Genomic DNA, 27,764 nt, shown 5'->3' on the forward strand with positions numbered 1-27,764 from the left:
GTTTACTTCAGATTTGTATTTATCCATCTGCATTCTCTATCACTTTATTTTCAAACCTTCTGAATATGATTGTTTAAATATGCCTCTTGTAGGGAACATATTGGTGAATTTCTTTAATGCAGTCTGAAAAGTTCTCTCTTTAAATGGTGGGTTGAAACTTTACATTCATAATAATTATACTCATCATTTGATATGGTGGGACATTTTTGACATTCTATTTAATTTTTCTATTTGCCATGCTTTCTTGTTTCTTCATCTTTTCTTATCTTCTCTGTAAGTTGACTGAACTTCCATCCGCTGGTTTAAAAGTTATACATTCTGTTTGGGGTCTTCATCTAGCTATCCTTGACTATTAAGATAAACACTTACATTTTATCCTTCCCTGTAAATTTCTTAATCTTATCAGATTCTAGTATTTTTTTAAACCAGAAATGTACATCATGTGCTCCCAGCTCCCTCTGGTCTCTCATACCCATGACACTGTTCATCCCAAACTCACCCTGTAGGTGTCATCTAGAACTGCACTGTCTACTAGAGTAGCCACAAGCCACACGTGGCTACTTATCTTTAAACTTAAGCTAATTAAAATTGAATAAGTAGAAGATTCAGTTTCCCTGTCACACCAATCACTTTGCAAGTGTTCAATAGCTGCGTATGGCAGAGACAGAGAAGACCTCCATTAACTCAGAGACTTCTAGTAGACTGTGCTTTTCTAGACTTTTATTCTACATTGTTTTGAATATATTTTTGCTTGGTTGCTTACTCTTTAGAAAACAGTAAACCTTACTGAATTATATTATTATTCTTACTTTGCATATTTTTTATAGCAGCTATCTGGAAAAACTTCTTCCAACAGAGTCTTTATTTTTTTTTCTTTTTTTTTTTTTGTGGTACGCAGGCCTCTCACTGTTGTGGCCTCTCCCGTTGCGGAGCACAGGCTCCAGACGCACAGACTCAGCGGCCATGGCTCACGGGCCCAGCCGCTCCGCAGCATGTGGGATCCTCCCGGACCGGGGCACGAACCCGCGTCCCCTGCATCGGCAGGCAGACTCTCAACCACTGCACCACCAGGGAAGCCCCAACAGAGTCTTTGTGTGGAGAATCCTATAAGGCATTTTACAAATGAGCATATGTCTATTTTGACTTTGCATTTAAACGATAAATCATCTGGCCATAAACCCTAAGATAAAATATTCCTCCTTTGTCATTCTGGTAGTTTAATTCTATTGCTTTTTTTTCATCCAGTAGTTGCCACAGAGAACTCGGTACTAATCTGACATTCGTTCATTGTAGATATTGTGCGTGAGCTCTCTATCTCTCAGTTATTCTTTAGTAACATTTTAATGGGTCTCATCATTTGGTTTGCTTGTTTTTTTTAATTGAAGTATAGTTGATGTACAACGTTGTGTTTTGCTTGTTTTTCAATTGTTCCGGTGAGTTCTGTTAATTTCTGCCCAGTATTTTTCTTCACCTTTTGGAAATTTTCAGTATTTTTTTTTTCATATATTTCTCCCCCTTTATTTTTTCTCTATTTTGGGATCTTTGTTGTAGCCAATTTGGCATTTTATTGTTCTCTTTTTTCACTTTGCTATGAATGCATTTTGGACCTGATCTTTCAGTTCAGTAATGCTTTCTTTGACTACTCTTTTATATTTACCTCATCCACTGGGGTCAACTATTTCATGTCTTCCTTTGGTTCTTCGCTACTGGCTAATTTTTCTTTCATGTTTCCAATATCCTCTCATATTTTTCGAGGTTAATTATTATATTTGCTTTAAGCTCTTGTTTTGTCTGTTCCTTGTTTTATCTTTTCTGGTTTGTCCCATTTATTATTCTTTTATAGTGCTGTGTTCCTCAAACGTCTCAGTTGCCTCTGTTGAGTGTAGATTCCATTTATTATTTACTAACTTGGCTAGAAATGCAAGTCCCTGTGGGGGGAAAGAAGTCCAGGGTTTGAGCTCCACCTTAAAGGGTCTGGTCCTGACCTCCTTAGCTGAGAGTTAGGAGAATGTTTCTTGGGTCTGGGAGAAACTTTTTGGTGGAGTTTGGGAAGGCAGAAAATTTTCTGTGTGGGATATGTTAAACCTACTCATCCTACTGACATATTTTCTACGAAATCATTACCTTGCTGAGTTTCATAAATGTTTTATCCTATATCAAAGCGCTTTTGCTGCTTTACAAACCACCACAACACAGAGTGGTTTAAAACAACAGTTTTTCGTTCACTACTACAGTTCTGTGTGTTGACTTGTCTCAGCTAGGAAGCTCTCACGAATTTGTTATCAGATGCAGGCTGATCGGGAGTATAGGGCTGTATTAGACTGGACATCCGCATGGTGACCTCGCACGACTGACAGTTGCTGTTGGCTGCTGGCTGAGGTTATCAACCAGGAGCTGACACGTGACTTCTCTACGTGGTTTGGATTTCTCAGAGAATGACGACCAGGTTCTGAGAGGAAGTATTTCAAGGATCAACTTTCCAAGGGACCCAGGAGGAAGCTAACAGGCTTATTATGATGTAGCACGGGAAGCCTCAGAATGTCACTCCCACTGCATTCGACTGGCCAAGCAAATCTCTAAGTCCAGCTGAGTTTCAAGGGGAAGAGCAGCCTGCACAGACAGGGAAGGAAGGAATTGGTGGCGACCATCGTGGGATACTAACTTCCACGTACATTTTCCTTTGGAATTGCATCCCTGTTCTCTGACATACGTCAACATGGAATAATTCTCTCTGTGACCTCCATAAATGAAAACTACTGACTACTGTTTTTTGCCTTCACCCATCAGTTTTATATTGGGTTATTAAAAATAAAAATCACCATTATGTCAGTAGGGTATCTGTATGCATTTTATCTTGGAGCAGTGCATTCTACATTGTATGTGTGTGTGCATGTGCTCATATGTTTACACACATAGTCCCTCCCTTCTCCCATCGCGTGCACACACACACCACACACTTTCTTTCCCTTTCTCTCTCTCTTTCTCTCTCACTATGCAAATATTCTAGAATTGCTAGATATTTTAATCTCAGTCTTTTTTCTTATAATTGCCTAGCTATAAAGCTACTTATGCTAACAAGCCATTCATCTCCATAAGTCAGTCGGTTACAATTTAAAGAAAGCAGTTTCTTCTCAATCATAGGCATCTATCATCTGGAAGTAAGTGTCTCATTCAGTTATACTGCAGCATGCCAAATAAAAATCCCATGACCCTGAAGTATGGTGAGCTTAAGAAGAAAGGAAAAAAAGCTCAAACCATGGGAAATACTATAAAGTAACTTTAAATTCCTTGTTTGGTTGAGAGTTGATACAATTTGTTACAATTTCAGTGAAGTAGAAACATTTGCCTTTGTTTTAGGATATAAAATTCTAATTTTTTTTTTTTGCGGTATGTGGGCCTCTGACTGTTGTGGCCTCTCCCATTGCGGAGCACAGGCTCCAGACGCGCAGGCCCAGCAGCCATGGCTCACGCGCCCAGCCGCTCCACAGCATGTGGGATCTTCCCGGACCGGGGCACGAACCCATATCCCCTGCATGGGCAGGCGGACTCTCAACCACTGCGCCACCAGGGAAGCCCCTGATTTTTGATATATGTTTTACTTTCCTAAAAGTGTTTAACGTACTCTTTATTTATTATTTTTTGGCTGAGTCGGGTCTTAGTTGCAGCGTGTGGGCTCTTCCTTGCGGTGCTCAGACTTCTCTCTAGTTGTGGCCTGCAGGTTTTCTCCCTCTCATTGTGATGTGTGGGCTCCACGGTGTGTGGGCTCTGTACTTTGTGGCATGCAGACTCTCTAGTTGAGGCCCGGGGGGCTCCGCAGTTGTGGCGAGTGGGCTTAGTTGCCCCGCAGCATGTGGTATCTTAGCTCCCTGACCAGGGATCGAACCTGCGTCCCCTGCTTTGGAAAGCCAATTCTTTAAGACTGGACCACCAGGGAAGTCCCCCTATTTACTCTTTGTTTTGTGATTTCCACTGTCATTGGTACTTCATTATATTTTAAATCATAAAACACATTAAAGATACTATGCCGTATGCCCAGGGCTTTCTGCATGTCCTCTTACAAGAGAGGCTGCACTGGTGGGAGTATAAATTCTAATTGGAAGATTCATACTAGACTAACACAAATAAGGAGTATAACCAATTTAGTCAAAAATTTCAGCAAAAGCTTATTTTGAAAAATAAATGTGAAAAGAATTCACAAAGTATAATTACTAGCAACCAATGAACAAAGGAAAAAAGTGTTCAATCTCACAATTTATGAAAAAAATGCAGATTAAAACAAAAACAGACTACATTTTCCCTGACAAATGGCCTATTTTAATTCAATAATATTAAATAATCAGTTTATTCAGGAACCATTAGGCAAAAACTGAGAAACTGGGATTTCCCCAAAAGTTAAAATATACATATGACAAAATTTCACATTTTGCAATTTGGAGATACTCTCTTTAAATAGGGGGAAAAACTAACAGCTGAAAGAATGCCTGAAAGCAGAGAGCCAAGAAACCAAAGTAAAGTTAGAAATTATCTCCTTCTGTATTTTCCTAAAATATGCTGATATTTTTCTCAAAATTGGCCTTCTAGTTTGAGAAGAGTCCAGTTAATAAAATCATTATTATTGTTTACTTAGTAAATACGATTATGTTTGAATAGCTACAACTTAGAACAGCAGACTTTTTCTGTAAAGACCAGATAGTAAATGTTTTAGTCTTTGAGTGCCATTCTATTACAACTTCTCAAATGCTGCTGTAGAGTGAAAGCAACATAGGCAACAGATAAGTGAATGGGTGTGTGTGTTACAATAAAAATTTATTGACAAAACAGCCAGCAGGCTACATTTGGCCTGTGGGCTGCAGTTTTCTGACCCCTGCTTTGGAATATATTTACCTGTTGTCCTCTAATTTTAACATATAGTATATTTGTATTTATTAGTCTGAGGAAGGAGCTAGGAAACTTGGAGATAAGGGAGAATTTGGAGGCCAGACTTAACCAAACATAAACAGAGAAAGGACAGCAGTCTACCAGAATAATTTACAAGTTAATGTCCTGGTTTACAACTGGGAAGTATCTAAACACTTGGTATAAACCAAGGGAAATAACTTATTTCCAGTGGTAATTATACTCATTTCTTTCAGAAACCTTTTAGTCAGGAATGAGACCCTCAAATCTCTATCAGTTGAGCAGTTGAATATAGAGTTTGAACTGAGAAAATATGCCCAGGTCAGAGGTGGGCATCACAAAGAAGAGAAATCAAAGAAGCTAACCTCATAACCATTCTTGAAGAAGAAAACATGGAAGCTGAAAATAGAGTGTTAGGGAAGAATGCATTCAAATAGTGTTGCGATTGCCTCTGAAATTCATCTTCTATGAAAATCACCTTCATGGAAGTGGGGAAAAACCCACCCTCTGACAAAATAGCTATGCTTTGGGTTAGCTGTTTTTCTCCCCCTGCCCCTCTTTTCCTTTTTCCCTCCTGAAGTTGCACTGACCACCCATCTCCTGCTTTGGGGATGATGATGAAGTCGATGGGAACACCCCGATCAGAAGTCCCTGAGCGTTGAGTGCGTCCTTGATTATTTCACTGTGATGGATATTTCTGAGAAGGTCATTGTTGCTTTCCATCGTGATGAGTGATCGACTCAACAGGGAGTTCCCATTGCACCAAACACTTTCAAAAATGATTCATGTTAATGGCATGTCTCGGGGGATGGATGCTAAATAGAAGCTACAACTAAAGCTTAAAAATGATTTAGCAATATGAAATCCCACAGACCATGGCTCACGTAGACACAGTTGATGGTAAACATCAAAGAATAAATACAACTAAAAGTCGTAAAACTGGAGAGACAATCAATCTGACAGTTCAAGACCTTCTGGGGCTTGAATCATAAAAAATAAAATGACTTACTCGGCCATTCCTAGTTGTATTTATTTTTTTACCAGGCATCTTTTACAGGGCAGGGAACTAAAAGCAGTGTCATATTTCTGACATGTTAGTGTGGGTTACAAACGTGGTTGACTCACAAAATAAAATCAAATGGACATATTGAAGAAATACCCCCCTTTTGTCCAGAATATTGATCACTCCTTGGAGGGGGTGTTCATTGGGAATTCATCCACCAAAATCAGACCTGAAGCTTTTGTAATCTTCCCATGGCAGCCACAAAGATGTGGCAGAAAAGAGAACTGATATACGCAACTCAGTTTTTTTAAAACATCTCCCTATAGTCCTTTTATTTTTTGAGGGGGTTATAACTGGGCTTTTAGAATCTATTCTATTTTAAAAAGGGAAAAGAATTGTCATGTTGTAGATGATCTGAAGGGAGAAAAGAAAGATACAAACCTATTAAATGGAAGAAAATATGAATGTCAAAAATTATTTTTCTTTAAATATAAAAAGTTTCTTTTGAAAAAGCTTCTTCTAATAGATATAAAGGTAGATCATTCTAAATATATATTTAAATAAATGAAAAAGAGAAAAGTAAGAGGATTTATGCCTCTGTTTATTCAAAAGACTTGCTTTCTATCTTAGCTATGAATTCATAATTCAAACAACATTCAACCATCTTTCCAAGGTGTTGTGTTAAAACCCCTACAGCATTTAACAATGAACAGGACAAGGTTCCATCCTCAAGATTTGGTCTACAAAGTTCCTCAAGTAAAGGACTAAATCTCTACTGAGTAGAAAAATGACCTTGGCTGTCTCACTTCCTCTTGCCTCTTGTAACCCTTCTTACACAACTCTGAACGAGCTCAGGAATACTCTCATTTCCACCTGTCTTGCCCTCATTTCTCTTTTAGACATTAAATGCTTTATTAATATATTCCAGAAATATCGATCGCCTATTTTGTGTCAGAATCTGTTCAAAAATGACTGAGACAGACATGCTCCTGCCCCTACAGACACTGTAATTAAGAAAGATATTAGGACTTCCCTGGAGGTCCAGTGGTTAAGACCTCACACTCCCAAGGCAGGGGGCACAGGTTCAAACCCTGGTCAGGGAACTAAGGTTTTGCATGCCTCATGGCATGGCTAAAAAAAAAAAAAAAAGATATTGGATGATAATTATACAATGAACTAGTTAATTTTATTTGTAGGAAAGACAACGATGGGCATTGCCTGGGAGATTAACCTTACACATGTTCCTCCTACCCACATTGTTTGAGACATTCTTCTATAAGGACAGTGAATAAAGTTGGTGATTATTTGACAAAATGAATGTTAGGGGGTTTCTGAGGTTGCAGAGTCTAGGCCATGTACTTTCATTGGAGGCAATATTGCCCCCATGGGGATGAAAATTAGTTTCTACGGGAATGAAAAAATCTTACTCTTCTAAGGTATAAAACACAGAAACATATACAGCACATAACCAGATACATAGTGTAACTGGGGTATTAAAATTTCATGGGGGGAGCAGTTAGAAAAAAGTGTCTACTAGAAGGGATCTTTAGGGAGGGACCCAGAAAGAATTATCAAAGCATATATGCTTACAACAAATTTAGGATGGCTGACAATTCTTGTCACCTTTGTGAATTGAAGGTAGCCACGCGTTCTTTGTTCCTATACCTGCCAAGAGGTGGAGTCCATTTTTCCACCCTCTTGATTGTGGGCTGGGCCCTGTGACTGTTTGGACTGTCCGCGCAAAGTGAAAGTGATGCTATGTCAGTTCTGGGCTTACACTTTGAGAGGACTGGCAGCTTCTGCTTTCTTCCTCTTGAAAGGAAGCTTGAGCAGCTACATAAAGAAGCCCACACGGAGAAAGAATCAAGGCCACTAACTAACAGCCTCAGCTGAGCCCTCCACTGACAACCACTACCAACACACCAACCACGGGAGTGAAGCTGCCTTGGAAGTGGGTCTTCTGACCCAGGTGATCTGCCCAAGCTCACACCATGTTATGTAGGGATAACCTGTCTGTGTTGAGCCCCACTCACATAGCAAAATCCTGAGAAAATAAATGGTTAATGTTGTTTTAGACCCCTGAGTTTTGGGCAATAGACAATCAAACAGTACCCCCAATACAAAGTGGAATGATTAAAAAAATGAATGACGACTCTCACGAAGAGAACTGGGCAAATTCTCCTGATGTCGTATCATGCAGCTTAAATTTCAAAAGATGAGATTTTTTGAGCACCCTTTATCTGTTTACCCAGAGGGAATTGTTATTGGTAGACTCTTTCAGTGATAATCCTTTCTAGAACCCCAAACATGTGTCAACAAAACAATTTGTCGTCAAGGCACCCAGGCCAGCAGTGCCTTCTGGACATTGTTGCTTAGGTTAAGACACTATTTTTTTTTTTTTTTTTTTTGTATTTGCTGTTGTGTGCGTCATTCTACTTTATTTTATTTAACATTTTTGAAACAATCTCAAACTTAGAGAAATTTCAACACCCCCAATTTTTTTCCTGAATTACTTCAGAGTCAGAAACTAACTTGTTGCCTCATCACCCCCAAATATTTTAGTATCTATTTCCTACAAAAAAAGCTATTCTCTCACATAACCACAATCAACCATCAAATTTAGGAAGTTGATGTGGATATGTTGTCATCTAATGTACCACTGGACTTAAGTTTTGCCATTCATCCAGTGTCCTTTCTAGCAAAAGGATCCAGTTCAGAATCATTATCTTGCATTTAGTTGTCACATGTCTTTAGTATCCTTCAGTCTGGTCTTTTCCTCGATTTTCATGACCTTGATATATTTGATTTCAGCCAAGTTGTTTAGCAGAACGTCCCTAAGACACTACAATTTTTTTTTAATGTTTATTTTATTTATTTTTATTTTTTGGCTGCATCGGGTCTTAGGTTGCAGCATGCGGGATTTTCGTTGTGGCACGCGGTATCTTTCATTGCAGTGCATGGGCTTCTCTCTAGTTGTGGCGTGCGGGCTCCAAGGCACACGGGCTCAGTAGTTGTGGCATGTGTGCTTAGTTGCCCCACGTCACGTGGGATCTTAGTTCCCTGACCAGGGATCAAACCCACGTCCCCCGCATTGGAAGGTGGATTCTTTACCACTAGACCACCAGGGAAGTCCCAAGACACTACAGTTTTTGATGTGTGCTTTAAAGAGCTTTTAACAGAAGCTTTTGAAATAAAGTAATAATTTCCAAATACTTTTTACTATAGGTAAAAAAGAACCATTTAACTAAACAATGACACAAACTAATTTTAGGTGTTCTATAGAATTGACAGTGTGAATTTAAGAACTACCCTCTCCTTTCTAAGGAGGTGCTAATGATGAGAAGGCCATATCCTCATTTCCATTGTCTATTATTGGTGCATTCATGACTTGTCTGCTTTTGTCAATTTCATAGAGCAACTGTGCTATGGGCTGAATTATGCCCCCACCAACAAAAAATTTCTTTATTAAAGCCCTAAGCCCCAGTGGAAATGTCTTTGGAGATAACGGCCTTTAAGGAGGTGATTAAGGTTAAATGAGGTCATAAGGGTGGAGTCTGACCCAGTAGGATGAGCATCCTTATAAGATGAGACACCGGAGAGCACGCTCTCTGTCCATATGTGCACCCCAAGGAAAGGCCATGGGAGTACACTGTGCGAAGAAGCCAGGAGAGAGCTCTCACCGGGAACCGAACAGGCCAGCACCTTGATCCTGGACTTTCCAGCCTCCAGAACTCTGAGAAAATAAATTTCTGTTTAAGTAACCCAGTCTGTGGGATTTGTTGTGGCTGCCCACACAGACAAATTATCTATGTTCATAGATTTTAAGTGGAAAGAAATTTATAGTTGATCAGTCCCACCATATCCATTCTCTTCTTATGCAGTAATAGAATTTTGAGTTGGGCCATGGCCACCCAGATAAAAAGTGTATTTCCCAGTGTCCCTTGCAGATATGACCATGACATCAATTTGAGCTTGCATGACTTGAATGGGGTTATCAATTCGACCACCAATTTGTACCCTTTAGGAGAAGGGTGTGCCTTCTGTGTCTGCTCTTCCCTGCCTGATGGCTGGAACACAGAAGTGACCTAGAGAGCTGGAGTGGCCATGCTGGACCCTGAGCAGTAAGTCATCATGGAAGATGGCAGAGCAATGAGCTCCTTTGTACAGGGGAGCTACCCACCAGCTCAGACCTCTGCCTGGGTGAGGAATAATAATAATTAAGAAATCTGCATTTAATGAAGCAACCCAGGGACCATATATTGAGAAATATGGCCATGGGAGATGGAAAGCCCTGGAGGCAAGTTAATAATAGCATTCTTCTACTTGAGTAGGGAGTTTTGTTTTTTTTTGTTTTTACCCATTGTTCATTTTGGTTCCACTTTACAGTAACCAAACTGATATTTTCACTAATTCACATAGTCACTCATTGCAAGCACTGTCAAACATTATCTGTATATGACCAGAGGATAAATATTTTAGGTCTTAGGAGCCATACATTTTCTGTTGCCACTTTGTCATTACAGCATGAAAGCTGCCATAGGCTGCTGTACATAAATGGGCCACAAGGCTGTATTCCAATAAAATTTTATTCATAAAAGTAAGTGGCAGGCAGGGTTTGGCTCCTGAGCTGTAGTTGCCAATCCTAACCTATTGTAAGTAATTCCTTTATCTTGTGAGTGATGAAACCAATACATACAGAGTTCAAACTGTGGTCACACACAGTAAAGGCAACACAAATACCAACACAGTTCCCTACATTCCCAGGTCAATATTCTGTCTGTTGCTCATTATAATGTGAGTCTTACTCTTAATAAAAAGTTTTCTACATCTTTTTCTCTCTGTCTGTCTATACTATCTTCACTGCATTTTTCTCTTCCTTTTTTGTTCCTTTTTCATTCCAAAACGTGTGCTTTTTATTATATGCCCATGTCCCCTGCTCTTATGGGTCACTTGTATTATGTATTAGACATTAAATTTTATAAGGCCAGGGGCTTCCCTGGTGGCGCAGTGGTTGAGAGTCTGCCTGCTGATGCAGGGGACATGGGTTCGTGCCCCGGTCCAGGAAGATCCCACATGCCGCGGAGCGGCTGGGCCCGTGAGCCATGGCCGCTGAGCCTGCGTGTCCGGAGCCTGTGCTCTGCAGCGGGAGAGGCCACAACAGTGAGAGGCCCGCGTAACGCAAAAAAAAAAAAAAAAAAAAATTTTATAAGGCCAAACATACCCAAACATTGATTTTTACTACTCTCAACTGCCTCAGCTGTTTTTAAAAGCAAGGTTTTGAGTAGATAACTTCATTTATAACTACAGCAAAGACACTGTTTGTAAGAACAAAAGAAAATCCCTGTGTATGTGCAATCCTAAGTAGAAAGCAAAACACTGTCTTTCCCCTGGCTCTTTGCACTACAACCAAAATTACTTGTGTGCAGTTACAAGCTTCCTGATCATCAACCCACTCAAGCAACTGAGGGTTAAAAAAACGTGTCACTTCTTATAACAGGGACACGTTTTCTACTTTTTACAAAACTGTAATCAACCTTGACCATGATACACAAACCCCTCCTTGAACTTAATATAGGAAAGTATTTCTCTCTAACCAATGAATGTCCTTTTTCTCAAACAATGCGAAATGTCTAATTCAACACAGTTTCTATTTTTCCCTGTGTTACCAGGAAATCGAAAGTTGTTCAAAACTCGTCTCCCCTAACTAGGCATCTAAGTCTCCACGTAGTAGCTACACCCGTTCAGCTGGTTTTACTCTCTATGTAAACCGCTTAACTGCCCCACTGCACACTGTATTTGGTACTGCTCATCAAGTCAATTACACTTTGGAGCTGCTGGGATCTACATCAGCTGTCAAGATGGCAACATGAAGTAGCTGTCTGATGACCCAACTGGAGGGGGGCAGGGGTCACACATGCACTGCAACACTCAACAGCAGGTTATTTCAGAAGCATCCTTCAACTTTCCCTGAGTCTCACAAAAGGAGGGGCAAATCAGAAGAGTAGAGAAGAATACAAAGGAGGGCAAATGACTACCCACATAGATATGTTCTTTGGGCACTGCCATGACTCCCCTCCAAGGCTTTCCATCTCCAGTGGCAGTATTTCTCAAATATGGTTCATACATTGCTTTTTAGAATGCAGCTTCTTTAATCCCATCCCGGACCTGCTGAATCAGAATGGCAAACAGTAGGACGCAGTCACCTGCATTTTCACCTGCTCTCCAGGTGATATGGATGCCTGCCAAAGCAGGAGACCATAAGCCTACAGATGAAAGCCAGATCCCGTCAGTGCAATACCCCCAGACCCAGGCACTACTTTCTGCCGTGACACCCCACAAACATCACCCTCCAGCCCTATGGAATGCCCTGAGGTTTTTGGGATTGTCCTGCGAAGCTCTCTACACTCTCTGCTGGGAAGTTCCTCCCTAACCTCCCCCTTCTGAGACACGACAACTTCTCCTGTAAGAAATAGCTCATACACCCCTTCCTCCGACAAAGTCTTCCCTGGCTTTGCCCAAGGCCCACAGTCAGGACCTGTTCCTGTTTCTTGATTCCTGCTCATTCTTGCCACGAAGCTCTTACATTACATCATGATTCTGTGTTTTCAGGACTTCCCTATTAAACTAAAAATTCCTTAAAGATCTGCCTTGTTATTTACTCATTGTTCCCTCGCATACAGTTTGAGGCTAAGAAAAATATTTTGAGTGATTGAATGAGCAAACAAATATCATGAAGCATGTTCTGCATGTGCCTCATGATGGCGTCTAATTATGCTCCAAAGTCAAATTAAAAGTCAAATTCTGCCAGCTTGGTCCCCCAGTCCTATACAATCATAAGCATAACTATAAGTTAATAAACTAGTGCATCAGACTCTTTGCTCGGCATTTATGCCTTCTCCATGAAACCACAGCACCTCAAATTTACGAACTGCCACTTTGAACTAACTCCTATTTCAGTTCAAATGGCTCAATGGTTATTTGAATAGCTCTATAAGTTTAAAGCTTTTTAAAAAACGATGTGGCATCTCATAAAATGATGGTTGATATGGTTATAAATTTCAGCAATGAGACCTTGGCTCTTTGCAACCACATTTGGGTTCAGGGAACATACCAGCCAGGGCATCTCATCCCTGGGAGAGGGTGGAGGCCCCCACTCTACGCTAGTTAACAGGCCACGTTAGAATCTCCTCCTCTGATCATAAAAGCCTTGGCTGCCTTTGAATAAGGCACTTCAAAGTCTCCCTTTCGTAAGATTTTTGAAATCTCAGCCCATTGAGACTGTCACAGCCTGACATGCTTGTGCATTTGCCACACTTCCTGGAAGCCCGCCTCCAATCCTGGACTTGGGATAAGCTGAAAGCTCTTCTACTGATAACGCTTTTAAGGGCGGAAAAAAAGACAGCAGATAAATTAAGGAAAAATCACTCCATTTGGCCCAGGAATTTTAAATGTGGAGGTATTTCCATGATATCAGAGGGAAACGATTATGTCCATCTGAGAAGTTTCTCTGGGCAACGCATTATCAGGCTGCAAATAACAAATGAGTAAGTGGATGAATGTCAGCGTCCTGGCAGGAAACACTAGGGTGTTTGATATGAATTTAGTTAAGATTTATAATTTACAAAGGTAAACTCGGATTCAGGGAAACCAAGTTGGGATGGTACCCTGTGCCTACCTACAGTGAAGGAGCCAGTAGCTTCTGGCACCTGAAGTGGTAAGGAAAGGGGGTGGCTCCAGAAACCCAGGGAGGTGGTTAAATGGGGCTGACCCCCCAGTAGGAGCTGTGGTCTTCCCCTGGGGGACATAATCATCCCGCAGCCACTCAGCGAGGAGGCAGCTCGGGGAATAAACGTTCCAGCCTCACTCTCTCCCTGTCCTCCAAAATCCTGCCCGTGTTTCCCATCAACTGAACTTGCAGTCAGAAGGCAAGGGAATCCGTGGTACTCTCCATGTGGGTCAGCCTCGCGGGCCACAACGCAGGAGGAAGAGATTGTCTTCCTGGGGCACGCAGAGGGTTACAGGGAGTAGTGAAGCCAGCACACTGGAATTTGCTTTGCTCCTGCTGAAGGAAGGACCATCCTCTTTCTCGGTAATAAAGATTTTCTGACCGTAAGAAATTCAGTGATTGATACTTTCTCTGATTTAGGTTCTGTTAAGGTTTTGAGAATCTGGACCAATGACGGTAGGTAGATGCTGCAAATAAATTTTTCAAAAGTGACATGCTGAAAGGTCACAATAATAAATGCTTAACTTGACAACTAACTAGGAATGGACAGTATCAATCTATATGCCAATTATGCAAATATCATTTTTAAATGTACGTGGCTTCTCTGACTCATAAACATCTAGACATGGTCATGGTGGGGATCTCAGGACCAGTTCCAGCACAAACAGAACCAATGGCCACCTACGTGGTGTGACTCCAGCAAGAAGTGAGAATCTCCAGTGCCATGGTTCCCAACACAAAGCCAGCGACTCCTGCCTGGGAGAACCATCTTTGTGCTTCAGGTGCCCTGAATATGCTGGTAACCTTCTTAAAATGCACGCACTCCTAAAGCAGTATCAGGTTAGTTATTGACACATTGAGTCAATGAGTCATAGTAGTAGGAATTAGATTATTAGCCCCATTTTCCCCAACTACCTATAGTTTTAAGGCAGCAAAGTGGATTTGCTGCCACTGTCTGAGGAAGACAGGCTTAGATGAGACGTCACCAGATAGTAAGACTGCAAGACAGTCTCCGGGTAGTGAAGGGACCCCAGGTAGTAGTTGGGAGTCAGGATTAGAGGAACAGTAGAGAAAGGAATCAAAAGGAAAGAAGGGTATCAAATCGGTTCAATAGATTGCATTTGTTCCATGCCACTTATTTTGTGCAAGACATCATGCTAAGCTGTTTACATGCATTGTCTCGGTAATTTTTACATCAACCCTGTGAAGGAGGCCCCCGTTTCTCCAGATGAGAAAAAATGAGGTTTCAGGAGGCTCAGTAATCTGCCCAAGGCCACAGAGAAAGTCAACAATGAGAGAGAGTGAAGGTTCTGCATCCTCTGTCTCATTTCCTCTGAGATACGTTCACAGCCTCTCTTGCCCTCTCTGCCAGAGACTTAAAGAAGCATGAATTGGAACTGGCAGTGGATTAATAAAAGGAACTAGAAAAGCCCTGAGTGCAAAATACACGCACATTGTCCCCCAAAGAGATATCCAGTGATCAATCTGTTGTTCCACAAACTTTTATTGAATGCTTCCTCTAACCTGGGCTTCTGCTAAGTTCTGGGGTTTCGAAGGTGAAGTAGTATTCCCCTACTTCATCAATCAGCGGTGCAGCAGAGATTTTTCCAAGTGTGTGGTGAGAACACAATCCAAAGTTGGTTGGGCTGTTACAGACCAGAGAGAAAGAGTTTAGATACATACAGACCCCTTAGGTCCGTATTTGGTGCCAGTGGAGGGGGGAGGGTGGGGAGATGAGGCAGACAAGGAAGCAGGTATATTAATTAGCATGAGCCAGGCTTTGCTGCAGTAACAACAAATCTCAGTGGCTTTACAAGACAAAGATGTGTTTTTCACTAATTCAATGTCCACTGTGGGTCTGGATGACTCTCTAGGAAAGCCACTCTCCAAATGATGACTCAAGGATCAGGGCTACATCCTCTTTTGGGGGAAAGTGAGGGGGGTTCATCATCCCAACACAAGGCCTCCTTCTCCATCTCGCCAGAGCAGAGGACAAGTGAGATGAGAACAATACAGGGGAGTTCTACTGAGTTGGCCTGGAGATGAGATGCATCACTTCTAATATTTTATTGCCCAGAAATAGTTACATAGTCCCATGCACCTATAAGGGTGATGAGAAGAAGAGAGCCCTGTGTTGGGGAACGCTAGTAAGGTCTACTACAGTGCTCTTCAGCAAACACATACTGGCAGCCTGTGATAACACAACCTTTTGTCGTGCAGAGATGATTATTTGTGGTATCTCAGATTCTGATGTGGAGGAACCCTTCTTCAGAGTGTCAACAGAAACCAGGTAGAAAGTAGATCAGGTCAGGACGTCCCTGGCCGTCCCATGGTTAAGACTTCCCCTTCCAATGCAGGGGGTGCAGGTTCAACCCCTGGTCAAGGAGCTAAGAACCCACGTGCATCGGGGCCAATAAACCAAAACATAAAACAGAAGCAATATTGTAACAAATTCAATAAAGACTTTAAAAATAGTCCACATCAAAAAAGAAAAAAGGAGACCATGTACTGGAAAGGGAGGCATGCACATAGCCTAGACTAATCTTCACTCCCACAGGACAGAAGGGCTCTTCTTGAGAACTGACACTTGAGACCAAAAACACCAGGGAGGGAGGTGCTTTCTTGTAGCTTCCTGGTTGCCATCAGAAATCGCAGGGCCCCCCTTGGCAGCAAAGCACTTTATCTCCAAGGGTAGCATTTTGAAAGATGGTTTAGCTTTGGTCAAATTGCAGAGGAAAAACTCCAAAAGTTGCAATTCACAAATCAGACACATGCAAGGCTTAAAACACACTAATTAATTCTTAGTCAATAAAATAAAGCTACCCTGAAATTATGGCTAAATTGCTTGAAAAGAAACATGCTTGGAACTGAGTGTGGAAACTGAGAATTTGGGAAATTAAACTCATTACTCCATAAACTTCTGTTATGACTCAATTCTTTTTCATTGCCCCTTTCTGAACTTCTTCTGTGTCTGTTGTGCTCCTGAGATGAGTAATGGAATTTAATTTTAGGTTCTTTTTTTCCCGTTGCAGGTGTTATTTGGCCTTGCACAAGAGCAGCAGGACCTTTAACAAGCTACACAAAGAGGCTTAGACAATATTCAAGGAAATGTTTCTTCCTAGCAGGCTGAGGTAGAGCTGTTCACAGAATACTGAAGCGCTCTGGAATGTTGCCAGCGGGATGAAATATGGACCAGGAGCAACAGACCAAGAGGCAAAGGGGGAAGGGAAAGAGCACTGAGCTAGGGGCCTGCAGACTGGGTCCAAGGCCCGCCTCCTTGGTAAATCACTACCTATGGTGGATGCTGTGATGTGCTCCCCAGATTCTCCCTTCAGGACTGGAGGACTCATCTCCCCTGCTTCTGGGAGTAATCCCAGGAGAGCATCTCAGTGTGGACCCTGTTAGGGATTGCCTCTGTGGAAGAGCACAGCTTCACCTGGGGAAGTCCAAATGCAATGACTGGTCAATGAGGAAGCCAGGCTGGCCCTCTTGCCCCGACGTGGAAAGACTCAGAAAGGTCATTTTACCTCCAGAGGTCCCCGCGAGGTCAGCTGAGGCCTTTGCTAATGCATTGCCAAAACAAAAACACTAACTAGAAAAGATACATGCACCCCAGTGTTCAAAGCAGCACAATTTACAATAGCCAAGACATGGAAGGAACCTAAATGTTCATCGACAGATGAATGGATAAAGAAGATGTGGTACATATAGACAATGGAATATTACTCAGCCATACAAATGAATGAAATAATGCCATTTGCAGCAACATGGATGGACCTAGAAATTATCACACTAAGTGAAGTAAGTCAGATAAAGACAAGTATCATACGATATTGCCTATATGTGGAATCGGAAATATGAAAAACTAGTGAATATGACAAAAAAAACCAGATACAGAGAACAAACTAGTGGTTACCAGTGGGGGGGAAGATAATATAGGAGTTGGGGGGAGGGGAGGTACAAAATATTGGGGGTAAAATAGGCTCCAAGGATGTATTATACAGCATGGGGAACATAGCCAATATTTTGTAATAACTGTAAATGGAAAGTAACCTTTAAAAATTGTATAGGGCTTCCCTGGTGGCGCAGCGGTTGAGGGTCCGCCTGCCGATGCAGGGGACACGGGTTCGTGCCCCGGACCAGGAGGATCCCACATGCCGCGGAGCGGCTGGGCCCGTGAGCCATTGCCGCTGAGCCTGCGCATCCGGAGCCTGTGCTCCGCAACGGGAGAGGCCACAACAGTGAGAGGCCCGTGTACCACAAAAAGAAAAAAAATTGTATAAAAATTAAAAATTTAAAAATGAAATTAAATAAAAAATTTTTTAAAAGAATGTATTTTGGCTCAACTTCTCCCTTTGCCCAATTCTGCTTTCTCCCTCTCCCTCACGTAGGTGTTGACCCAAGGACACTCCCTAATAAACTATCTGTATAAAATCCTGCTCACTGGTCTCCACCTGAAATCTCTTTCCTGGGAAATCCAATCTGCAATTACACATCCAACCTGAGTCTGTGAATCCAGGACTCAGGTCCCGTCCAGATAAGGAAAAAAAAAAAAAAAAGAATCAATCAATCAAACACACAAACCCTGGAAGTTGTGTAGGCTTTGGATACGAGGCCCACACAGGGACATGAGAAGAGCCATGGACACCCTGAATTGTACATGACGTTTCATGTGCAGGTGGACAGAAGCACATTCCAGGGGTGATGTGTTGATGTTGACAGATTATCTCAAGTGTTTTTCATCCTAACAGGTTAAGGAGTCATTGATAAGAGATGATCCCTTGCAGGGGCTTTAAACGCAATATTCCAGGATTTCGCAAGACACAAGGTGATGTCTTCAAAAGGCTGCACTCGTGCTCTTAATGTGCCACTATGAAAGTCCATTCCTATTTATGAGTCAATGACAGAGGTCCATCCTCAGAAAAGATGTGTGCATTTCAACAGTGTTCTGGAAGCAACTCCCTAGCCTGACTTGTTAAACTTTGAAGAGGGACATTTCAAGGATGGAAAAATGAATCCAAACAGGCTGGTGAGAAAGGCATTTTGGGGCAGGCTTGCATTCCTTGTCCCTGTATATCTAGAACTGATCTAGAACCAATTCTAACAACTCAGTGCCCCTCCCAGCCCCTACTATGGGAAATAGACTTGTTCCCAAAAGGGAAGAGGGGAGCTATAAATTATTGTGTGTCTACTACACGCCAGGTGCTCTGTATTCTGGTATTATTTAAGCCTCAGGCCAACTGTCACACTATCAATAAGATCTTACCTGAAAATTTTGATTCTAAACTTCTCTTGGGAGATCTGGTGTTCCAGCAGCACTGGGCCTGTATTTTCTCCTGATAACCAAACTCTAAAACTGAGGAGTGGTTGCCACCTTTAAATCAGCTCTTAAAAAAGGTCTCTAGTTTTCTATATCTTTACAATTTTTTTTTTCTATCCAGTTTTCCGTAGGCAAGTGTTAAAAATCTCCCACAATGATTGTAATTTAAAATTTTTTCTCCATAAACCATGTCAGTGTTTGTTTCATATATATTTAAGGCTGTGTTTTTAGGTTCATATACCTGGCTGTAATACATTCTTGGTGAATTGCTCTTTTTATTATGATTTAGTGTCCCTTTAAAATCTATTTTTGGCTTCGTATTGCTACACTGCTATTCCTTCCATTATTACTTGCCTGCTGGAGTCTTTTCTATTCTCTCATTCTCCTTACCCCTCTCCTCCGTTCCAGCCTTGGCTCCTCCCTGACTAACACCCCACAGACCCAAAGAACCAGACCTGCCAGCAGCATCTGGGGCTGCCATCTTAGAGGTTACTGGGAGTGCTGAAGACCCGGTTAACACGGCTTGCAGGCAGCGGGGCAAGGCCCCAGGGGAAAGGCTGGGTCTGAGTCCCAGCTTTTCAAATTACTTGTCTTGATTTGTATCTGGCTATGGTCGTCTCTGTTTTTAAATTTTTTCTTTAGAAAATATTTACCTATCATTACTATGCATGGAATTTGAAGGTAGTTGTGGCTCTTTTTCAAGGCATGAATCTACAAAACATAGACTGAACATCCGGGATATGTGATAAAAATTGTAACAATACAGATAGTTCCTAGCTCTGTGAGAGGAAAGTGAGATCTCAGACCCTTCCTCAGCAAAACCAGTGAGGCTGGGTTCCCGGCACGCAGATTCCAGGAACAGGCCCTCCTACCATCGTCCATCCATCGCTGGAGAGCAGGCACCAGAATGCAAAGATCAATCCCAGGGGCATAAGAAAACTCAAGGACAAATGTCTTGAAATACGTTGTATACTATCAGTTTAGGGGCCATGTAAGCACACTGGATGGTAATATGCTTAGCCTCAGTGGTATATCTCAGTTCATCAGCACCATTAATGTGTCATTTTATTAGTTAATAATGCAGTGATATTAGAGAAAGAGACAGAGAAAAAGCAGAGACTAAGGTAAAAGAAAAAAGCTGGTAGAAAAAACAATTACCATAAAATTGAAAAATGCATGTAGTTTGAGACCTTAAGTTTAAACAATACGTCTATACACTGAGAATTAGCTGGCCCTGCTAAGTCCGTTCAACATATGCTAACATATATATATGGAATCTAAAAAAAAAACAAATGCTTCTGAAGAACCTAGGGGCAGGACAGGAATAAAGACGCAGACGTAGAGAATGGACTTGAGGACACGGGGAGGAGGAAGGGTAAGCTGGGACGAAGTGAGAGAGTGGCATGGACATATATACACTACCAAACGTAAAACAGATAGCTAGTGGGAAGCAGCTGCATAGCACAGGGAGATCAGCTCTGTCCTTTGTGACCACCGAGAGGGGTGGGACAGGGAGGGTGGGAGGGAGTCACAAGAGAGAGGAGATATGGGGATATATGTATATGTATAGCTGAGTCACTTTGTTATACAGCAGAAACTAACACACCATTGTAAGCAATTATACTCCAATAAAGATGTTAAAAAAAATTTCCCTAATCTAACTACTTCAATTTATCGTTCACTAATTAGATAGAACTGCTGTTCAGAACTGAGAAATCACCAGCCCGTAATTACTTCATTGTAAAACGTAATGAACATCCAAACACTGACACACACTGTAAAAACCACAGCACAATAAATAGAATGCTGTTTTCCAACAATAACCCAGCCATGAATTCTGCGAGTGTATTTCTTCGTGGAACATGTTTATGTGATAGTCTTCCAATTTTATGGCGGAAGTTTATCACCATAAGGTGCATTTCATGACAGCCGAATAACTACATTCAGTTAGGCTTGTCACCATGTGCCTTCCGTATCAAGACACATGCTGATTGTATCAAATACTGTTGACTGTCTTAGTGCCACGAATAGAAAAGATGATTATACTGTTCTCTGTAGATACGATGCAATATTATTCACATTGCAAGAAACTGAAGGTCAAGGTTGTCTAACAACATTAGAAAGATTCGGTATTGAAAGCCTCTTAATGCAGTGATGATTCACTAATGGGCACACGACAGGTTTACCTTAATGTGTGGATGATCCTTTATGTGAACAAACAGGATAGAGGTATATGCACATCAAATCACTGAGTGTTGCTGGGTGGGGATATGGGTTATTAATTTATCTTTTAAAAAATAAATCAAAGCAATGCTTTAAGCACGTCCCTTAAAAATGTATTTATTTATCTCAAAGGGTTGCACTAGAGGCCAAGAGATCTAAAACGTTGTCACTGTCCTGAATGGAAGCATTCTGTGATAACACTGGCAAATGAGTTTGCCCTACACCTTGGTGGTCACCTGAGTTTCTGATTTTAGCACAAGCACCACTGACTTTTACTCTCATCTAGCATGTACTGCAAAGCAGATCTTCATCAGGCCACACAATCTCTAAAACAGCAAAGATTATTAACAAATTTATCAAATTTGAAATTTATTTGCACACCATTGTCAAAGAGCTGTTATGGTCTGATCCCAGCTCTGCAACTGATACAAAGTATACGACCCTAGAAATTTAACTTCTCAAAATATCTTTTTTGAGCTTTGATATGCAGTAACCTGTGATCTTCTCTGGGTTTTATAGTTCTTTTATAATCAAGTTGTGTAGATCAAAAAAAGAAAAGAAAAGAAATAGACTAGGATGATTTTTACAATAGCCTATTTTCTCAATTCTCCCTTTACATCCACCTACTCATGAACTAACTTAAAACATCATATCATTGTGATTTCAATAATTTACCAGATCAATGCACCATTAATTTACAAAACTGAGCGACCATCCAGATTAAATTCAACCACAGGTTCAATGCTATTGGACTGTCTGTTGACATAACAGCTATGTCATGGGGACTTCACTGGCTTTCAAAGGATAAAAGTTAGTTTGGAGAAACAGAGTCACAGATACAGAGAACAAACTAGGGGGTACCAGTGGGAGAGGGAAGAGGGGATGGGCAAGATAGGGGTAAGGGATTAAGAAGTACAAAATACTACATATAAACTAAATAAGATACAAGGATATATTATACAGCACAGGAAAAATAGCCAATATTTTATAATAACTTTAAAAGGAGTATAACCTATAAAACTGTTGAATCTATGCTGTACACTTGAAACTAATATATTGTAAATCAACACTACTTCAGAAAGATAAAACTTAGTTTGGTGTAATTTACAACACACATGTGTCTACCACTTAATCACAGCACTTAAAGGATATTTGCAATTCTCTAATCCACTGCCTTTTCTAGTGTGAGCCACAAAGTGTCCTGGGAAGAACCTGTTAGCAATAGTCAAATGGGAAAAGTGAGAGGCGCCCTGATCTGTAATTAGGGCAGGACAGATACTGGATAAAGGTCCAGCTGAGAATGCAAATTCTCGAGACTTCCGGGAAGATGGCGGAAGAGTAAGACGCGGAGATCACCTTCCTCCCCACAGATACACCAGAAATACATCTACACGTGGAACAACTCCTACAGAACACCTACTGAACGCTGGCAGAAGACCTCAGACCTCCCAAAAGGCAAGAAACCCCCCACGTACCTGGTTACGGCAAAAGAAAAAAATAAACAGAGACAAAAGGATAGGGACGGGTCCTGCACCAGCGGGAGGGAGCTGTGAAGGAGGAAAAGTGTCCACACACTAGGAAGACCCTTCGCGGGCGGAGACTACGGGTGGCAGAGTGGGGGAGCTTCGAAGCCGCGGAGGAGAGCACAGCAACAGGGGTGCGGAGGGCAAAGCGGAAAGATTCCCGCAGAGGATCAGGGCCGACCGGCACTCACCAGCCCGAGACGCTTGTCTGCTCGCCCGCCGGGGCGGGCGGGGCTGGGAGCTGAGGTTCCGGCTTCCGTCTGAGCGCCGGGAGAGGACTGGGGTTGGCGGCGTGAACACAGCCTGCAGGGCGTTAGTGCACCTCGGCTAGCCGGGAGGGAGTCCGGGGAAAAGTCTGGACCTGCCGAAGAGGCAAGAGACTTCTTCTTCCCTCTTTATTTCCTGGTGCGCGAGGAGAGGGGATTAAGACCGCTGCTTAAAGGAGCTTCAGAGACGCGCGCAAGCCGCGGCTAAAAGTGCAGACCCCAGAGACAGGCATGAGACGCTAAGGCCGCTGCTGCCGCCACCAAGAAGCCTGTGTGCGAACACAGGTCACTATCTACACCCCCCTTCCGGGGAGCCTGTGCAGCCCGCCACTGCCAGGGTCCCGGGATCCAGGGACAACTCCCCCGGGAGAACACACAGCACGCCTCAGGCTGCTGCAACTTCACACCGGCCTCTGCCGCCACAGGCCCGCCCCGCACTCCGTGACCCCCCCTATCCGCCCCCCCCCCCCCCCCCCGGCCTGAGTGAGCCAGAGCCTCCGAATCAGCCGCTCCTTTAACCCCGTCCTGTCTGAGCAAAGAACAGACGCCCTCCGGCGACCTACACGCACAGGCGGGGCCAAATCCAAAGCTGAGCCCCTGGGAGCTGTGAGAACAAAGAGAAAGGGCAAACTCTCCCAGCAGCCTCAGAAGCAGCGGATTAAAGCTCCACAATCAACTTGATGTACCCTGCATCTGTGGAATACATGAATAGACACCGAATCATCCCAAATTAAGGAGCCCTGTGGATGAAAGGCTCTTGGTGCTGCAGCCAGGAGTTAGTGCTGTGCCTATGAGGTGGGAGAGCCAACTTCAGGACACTGGTCCACAAGAGGCCTCCCAGCTGCACGTAATATCAAACGGTGAAAATCTCCCAGAGACCTCCATCTCAACACCAGCACCCAGCTTCACTCAACGACCAGCAAGCTACAGTGCTGGACATCCTATGCCAAACAACTAGCAAGGCAGGAACACAACCCCACCCATTAGCAGAGAGGCTGCCCAAAATCATAATAAGTCTACAGACACCCCAAAACACACCACCAGACGTGGACCTGCCCACCAGAAAGACAAGATCCAGCCTCATCCACCAGAACACAGGCCCTAGTACCCTCCATCAGGAAGCCTACGCAACCCACTGAACCAACCTTAGCCACTGGGGACAGACACTAAAAACAACAGGAACTACGAACCTTCAGCCTGCAAAAAGGAGACCTCAAACACAGTAAGATAAGCAAAATGAAAAGACAGAAAAACACACAGCAGATGAAGAAGCAAGATAAAAACCCACCAGACCTAACAAATGAAGAGGAAATAGGCAGTCTACCTGAAAAAGAATTCAGAATAATGATAGTAAAGATGATCCAAAATCTTGGAAATAGAATAGACAAAATGCAAGAAACAGTTAACAAGGACCTAGAAGAACTAAAGATGAAACAAACAACGATGAACAACACAATAAATGAAATGAAAAATACTCTAGATGGGATCAATAGCAGAATTACTGAGGCAGAAGAACGGATAAGTGACCTGGAAGATAAAATAGTGGAAATAACTACTGCAGAGCAGAATAAAGAAAAAAGAATGAAAAGAAATGAGGACAGTCTCAGAGACCTCTGGGACAACATTAAACGCACCAACATTTGAATTATAGGGGTTCCAGAAGAAGAAGAGAAAAAGAAAGGGACTGAGAAAATATTTGAAGAGATTATAGTTGAAAACTTCCCTAATATGGGAAAGGAAATAGTTAATCAAGTCCAGGAAGCACAGAGAGTCCCATACAGGATAAATCCAAGGAGAAATACGCCAAGACACATATTAATCAAACTGTCAAAAATTATATACAAAGAAAGCATATTAAAAGCAGCAAGGGAAAAACAACAAATAACACACAAGGGAATCCCCATAAGGTTAACAGCTGATCTTTCAGCAGAAACTCTGCAAGCCAGAAGGGAGTGGCAGGACATATTGAAAGTGTTGAAGGAGAAAAACCTGCAACCAAGATTACTCTACCCAGCAAGGATCTCATTCAGATTTGATGGAGAAATTAAAACCTTTACAGACAAGCAAAAGCTGAGAGAGTTCAGCACCACCAAACCAGCTTTACAACAAATGCTAAAGGAACTTCTCTAGGCAAGAAACAAAAAAGAAGGAAAAGACCTACAATAACGAACCCAAAATGATTAAGCAAATGGGAATGGGAACATACATATCAATAATTACCTTAAATGTAAATGGACTAAATGCTCCCACCAAAAGACACAGATTGGCTGAATGGATACAAAAACAAGACCCATATATTTGCTGTCTACAAGAGACCCACTTCAGACCTAGAGACACATACAGACTGAAAGTAAGGGGATGGAAAAAGGTATTTCATGCAAATGGAAACCAAAAGAAAGCTGGAGTAGCAATTCTCATATCAGACAAAATAGACTTTAAAATAAAGACTATTAGAAGAGACAAACAAGGACACTACATAATGATCAAGGGATCGATCCAAGAAGAAGTTATAACAATTGTAAATATTTATGCACCCAACATAGGAGCACCTCAATACATAAAGCAAATACTGACAGCCATAAAAGGGGAAATCGACAGTAACACAGTCATAGTAGGGGACTTTAACACCCCACTTTCACCAATCGACAGATCATCCAAAATGAAAATAAATAAGGAAACACAAGCTTTAAATGATACATTAAACAAGATAGACTTAACTGATATTTATAGGACTTTCCATTCAAAAACAACAGAATACACTTTCTTCTCAAGTGCTCATGGAACATTCTCCAGGATAGATCATATCTTGGGTCACAAATCAAGCCTTGGTAAATTTAAGAAAACTGAAACTGTATCAAGTGTCTTTTCTGACCACAACGCTATGAGACTAGATATCAATTACAGGAAAAGATCTGTAAAAAATACAAACACATCGACACTAAACAATACACTACTTAATAACGAAGTGATCACTGAAGAAATCAAAGAGGAAATCAAAAAATACCTAGAAACAAATGACAATGGAGAAACGACGACTCAAAATCTATGGGATGCAGCAAAAGCAGTTCTAAGAGGGAAGTTTATAGCAATACAATCCTACCTTAAGAAACAGGAAACATCTCGAATAAACAACCTAACCTTGCACCTAAAGCAATTAGAGAAAGAAGAACAAAAAAACCCCAAAGTTAGCAGAAGGAAAGAAATCATAAAAATCAGATCAGAAATAAATGAAAAAGAAATGAAGGAAACGATAGCAAAGATCAATAAAACTAAAAGCTGGTTGTTTGAAAGGATAAACAAAATTGATAAACCATTAGCCAGACTCATCAAGAAAAAAAGGAAGAAGACTGAAATCAATAGAATTAGAAATGAAAAAGGAGAAGTAACAACTGACACTGCAGAAATACAAAAGATCATGAGAGATTACTATAAGCAACTCTATGCCAATAAAATGGACAACCTGGAAGAAATGGACAAATTCTTAGGAAGGCACAACCTTCTGAGACTGAATCAGGAAGAAATAGAAAATATGAACAGACCAATCACAAGCACCGAAATTGAAACTGTGATTAAAAATCTTCCAACAAGCAAAAGCCCAGGACCAGATGGCTTCACAGGTGAATTCTATCAAACATTTAGAGAAGAGCTATCACCTATCCGTCTCAAACTCTTCCAAAATATAGCAGAGGGAGGAACACTCCCCAACTCATCTTACGAGGCCACCATCACCCTGATACCAAAACCAGACAAGGATGTCACAAAGAAAGAAAACTACAGACCAATATCACTGATGAACATAGATGCAAAAATCCTCAACAAGATACTAGCAAACAGAATCCAACAGTACATTAAACGGATCATACACCATGATCAAGTGGGGTTTATTCCAGGAATGCAAGGATTCTTCAATATATGCAAATCAATCAACGTGATACACCACATTAACAAATTGAAGGAGAAAAACCGTATGATCATCTCAGACTATACTTCAGACTATACTACAAAGCTACAGTTAGAGAAGAGCTATCACCTATCTCAAACATTTAGAGAAGAGCTATCACCTATCCTTCTCAAACTCTTCCAAAATATGGTACTGGCACAAAAACAGAAAGATAGATCAATGGAACAGGATAGAAAGCCCAGAGATAAACCCACGCATATATGGTCACCTTATCTTTGATAAAGGAGGCAGGAATGTACAGTGGAGAAAGGACAGCCTCTTCAATAAGTGGTGCTGGGAAAACTGGACAGCTACATGTAAAAGTATGAGATTAGATCACTCCCTAACACCATACACAAAAATAAGCTCAAAATGGATTAAAGACCTAAATGTAAGGCCAGAAACTATCAAACTTTTAGAGGAAAACATAGGCAGGACACTCTATGACATAAATCACAGCAAGGTCCTTTTTGACCCACCTCCTAGAGAAATGGAAATAAAAACAAAAATAAACAAATGGGACCTAATGAAACTTAAAAGCTTTTGCACAGCAAAGGAAACCATAAACAAGACCAAAAGACAACCCTCAGAATGGGAGAAAATATTTGCAAATGAAGCAACTGACAAAGGATTAATCTCCAAAATTTATAAGCAGCTCATGCAGCTTAATAACAAAAAAACAAACAACCCAATCCAAAAATGGGCAGAAGACCTAAATAGACATTTCTCCAAAGAAGATATACAGACTGCCAACAAACACATGAAAGAATGCTCAACATCACTAATCATTAGAGAAATGCAAATCAAAATTACAATGAGATATCATCTCACACCAGTCAGAATGGCCATCATCAAAAAATCTAGAAA

Source organism: Aethalodelphis obliquidens, unplaced genomic scaffold (assembly GCF_003676395.1).
Source record: "Aethalodelphis obliquidens isolate GAN/ISIS:26980383/991018 unplaced genomic scaffold, ASM367639v1 scaffold56, whole genome shotgun sequence".
In the NCBI taxonomy this organism is placed as follows: Eukaryota; Metazoa; Chordata; class Mammalia; order Artiodactyla; family Delphinidae; genus Aethalodelphis; species Aethalodelphis obliquidens.